Raw genomic sequence first — 3898 nt, 5'->3', positions numbered from 1 at the left:
CTGGCCGGACACTTGCACTCGAGTGTATCCGCGTAACCTTCTTCCTGTTTTTGTTTCCGCCGATCGCGAGAAGTCGCGAGGATCGACGCGATCGAGCCTTTTCCTTCTCGATCGCGATCGAAACGAATCGCGTTCCTCGCGGCATCGACGATCGGCCCCTATCCGGGGCTATCGGTATCTCGAGGAAACGGTACACGCGCGTTTTCTCAGCCGATCGACGATCCCGCTTTCCGGGACACCGTGTACGTGCGCGGCAACGAGCTCGGCTCGGCATCGCGCGATGAAATACCGGAAGGCAAGCGAAGTACGACCGCCGAATCCGGAATACTTAAAATTCCCCGGTGAGATACCATGTCTCATTAACTTTTTAATGGTAGGTATAACTGTTCCGCTTCCTTCTCTCGGCAGCAGATCGGTAAATTTGAAATATAATTAGCGACGTGGCTCGAAACAAGGCTATCTCGACGCTTCGCGAACGAGCGTTCGCGTTCGAGTTCGCAGGAAATGCATCGGTGGCGACCACGATGCGCTCGCTGCGTTCCTTTTCTTTCGTTCGCCGGGCTGGCCGCGGCTTCGTCGCGCGCTCTCTCACTCTCTCTCTCTCTCTCTCTCTTGTCTCTCCTCTCTCTCTACTCTCCCCCCCCTCTCTCTCTCTCTCTCTCTCGCTTTCTTTCTCTCCGTTTCCCCGTTTTTGTAGACGCCGAGCCCCTTTTCCACCGAATCCACGCGCGTCTTCGTAGCCTCCCCGCCGCTTATGTAAGTCGTTTAATCGGTTTACCGATGCGCTCGCCGTCGCCGCACACGCATATTCGCTCGCACGCTCCTCTGCGCGAGTGCGACTGCGAGCACTCGCTCGTTTCCTCCGATTCCTCTCTCTTCGGCTCGACGATCCCCCTCGGGCCCCCTTCCGCCGATACCACCGCGCCCCTCCCTCCCGAGTCATCGATACTTTCCCGGTTCCACTCGTCAAAGGGTTCAAACGAACGTCCGGCACGAACAAATCGATCTCTCGCGATTTTATTCCGCCGGACGCTGTCCGCCTCGGATGCTGGCCTCTCTATTTCACGCTCGAGTGCCTCCTTCGTCGCGAAGAAAAGATATTCCTCGGACCACGAGCGAGCTGGTTTCCTCCTCCTCCTCCTCCTCCTCCTCCTCCTCCTCCTCGACGGTAATACAACTCCGTTACGAAGGCGGCCGGTAATTCACAGGTAGCTCTACTTTAGCGCGTCGACCGTCATCCGATCCGAATTGCTCAACTTCCGGTCCGTCGCTGTGAAATCGACCCTCCGACGAGGAACCGAGACCGAAAGAAGTCTCTATCCGATCCTACGAAAACCGAGACGAGTCAAATTGTTGCCCGGACGTCGGTTCGGCGATCGCTTTCTTCCGGACGAAGATCCGTTTCCGGAGTTTCCATCGTGTCGGAACGGTCGGTCGGCGAAACGGAAGAACGGAAGCGTGGAAAGAAGAGAGCTACTCGCGATTCGTTGCGGTTTGCGGCGGGCCGCGTCGCGCCGCGCCGCGCCGGCTCGAATCTTTTCCTACGCGAGTCAGAAAATATGTCGTGTCCTTGCTGGGAGCAACCGAGAGCAGCAAGTCGGCACGCCGAGCCGCGCTCAATGAACACACGTCATTTCGAGTCATTCATGCATCTGCAGGTTGTCCTCGCGCGTCCATACGCGACGCACGTGGCTGCGTGTGCGTTAGCGATGGGAATGATGACCTCGCAAGCGGCTCGGCGCGGCGCCGCCCGACGCGACGAGGCAAGGCGAGGCGAAGCGAGGTAGCTATCGTGTCCACGTCCACGTAGCGCTCGCTTTTCTTGGAAAAAGTGCTGCTTCCTGTGCCGGTCACCTGGAATTTCCTCTGTTCTCCACCGACGACGTTTCGTCGCGCGACGCGAGCTCGCTCTCCGACAGCGAATTATTCCCGTCCGCCGTTTCCTCGCTCGCCGGAACACGCATTTTTCCATTTTTCCGAGATTAAAGTCCGCCCGGAGAGGGCGTGGTTTCGTTGTATTTCGTGCTATCGATTGTAATATTCCGCGTCGAGCCGTGGCGAGTCGACGAGCGACTTACAAAATACCCGATACGTAACAGCGCGTCGATCGAACGACTCGTTCTTCGATTACTTCTACGGCTAGATTACGTGTCGCCTATGAAAACCGTTGCGTAATTTGTTTTCCCAAAGGATCGCGTGTTCGTCGAGTTGCGCGCGCGCGTTCTTTCAATCGATACGAGAAAACTGGGAGCTCCGCGAAATCGGAGAGACGGCGCGTCGTGGTTTATCCTTATCGGCGGCTCGGCCTCGTTTCCGCTTCGGATACCGAGCTACTTCCGGTCTACGGTGCGGCCGTCGGCGAAACGTTCGGTCGTCGACGCGACGATGTTGCTCGGAAGGAAACGCTTTGCCCGTTTATTGTCCGGCGGTGTCGTCGCGATAGGTCGCGGTAAGGCGATCCGCCGCTTCGAGGAAGTAGATTATTAGGCTGTTAATCTGCCGCGTGTTCGTTTCAGGAAATGAAATATTAAACTCTTAATCGCGCGTGTCAATTTCAGGAAGTCGCGGTCGTTCGGGGGCCGGTGCAGCGAAAGGAAACGCGGACGAGCGAGGCGTTCTGTTATCGCGTGTTCCGATCGATTCTAACCGATAACGATGATTCTATCTTCTTCCGCGCGTTCGTCCACGGTGATTACCGTTTCGCTCGATTTCCGTTCCTCGAGTCGTCGTTGTCAAGGCCGAGCCCGATGGAACCGAGAAAGAGAGAGAGAGAGAGAGAGAGGAACGGAGATCAATTTCCGCCCGTAGCACTCGGATGCTTCGACCAGCGATTCGCATACTTTTCGTGACAGCGGAAGAATCAACGATCTCGATTCTCGCTCGATCGACTCGATAAAACGTTCCGCGTCGTATTTGACAAAACGGAGAATCTTATCGTTGTCCACACACTCGGCTCACCCGCTTGGCCCTGGCATCGCAAAGACCGCGAATCCGCAGCTGCGATCCGCGCGTTCGCGAGGAGTAAGATCGGCGCGTTCGCACGAGCGTTCCGCGTTATCGTTCGCATACATGGTAATAACAGTATTATCGGCTTAGTTACGCATCGGCGAATAACAAAGTAACCGAGAAAGAAGAACACGCTCGCACTGGGTCCGGCTGGCACCTACTATCCCGGTTTCCGAGCGTTCTTTCCATCGAGCCTCGCCGAGCCGCGCCTTCTCGCGATCAGCCGCGACGCAACGAAAATCGCGACCGATATCTGCGCGAAGGACGAAAGGTCCACCCTCGGGATTCCGTGGAAGATCTCTCTGTCGTCGATTCTAGCGAGCGACGATCGGAACGGGCCCGCGGGACGGTCCGCGACGTAAGAATCGGCGAAACCGCCGCGAACGGAACGGTTCTAGCAACCGCGCTCGGAACAGCTTAATCAAGGCCAGCCACGAGAGGCAGAAATGTGTCTCAGTATGTCGTAGGTTACAAATCGTCCAACCGAGAGCACTGTAAACAGGCGTAAGGTTAAACGGGCGTGCACACACGTAAGCGCATTAATGAACGCGCTTAAGATACGCGGCGTGCCGCGCGTTTAAATATAGGCTAAACCAGTGTTTCTCAGCCTGTGGCGATTTCACGCGGCCTATTTAGATCCGGCCGACGACTGTTCGCGTCGCGGTTTCGCGTCTCTTCGCTCGGCACTCTCGGATCCTCTGTTCTCGGTTCTCGGCACGGGGTGCCTCCGCGTAAACTGTAAACGACACCGTGAGAAGAAAACCGCGGTTAAGGCACCCGCCGCCGCCAGTCCCCAACTTCCTAGGGACAAGAATTAGTCTCGATTGAACTTGAACCTTGCCGCTGCGCGCCGGAGGAAGGCGAACTCGCGCGTCTGCCTTCGCGAGCGACG

The sequence above is a fragment of the Megalopta genalis genome, chromosome 5, assembly GCF_051020955.1.
Source record: "Megalopta genalis isolate 19385.01 chromosome 5, iyMegGena1_principal, whole genome shotgun sequence".
In the NCBI taxonomy this organism is placed as follows: domain Eukaryota; kingdom Metazoa; phylum Arthropoda; class Insecta; order Hymenoptera; family Halictidae; genus Megalopta; species Megalopta genalis.
The sequence above is the reverse complement of the archived record's forward strand: the minus strand, read 5'-3'. Positions refer to the sequence as shown.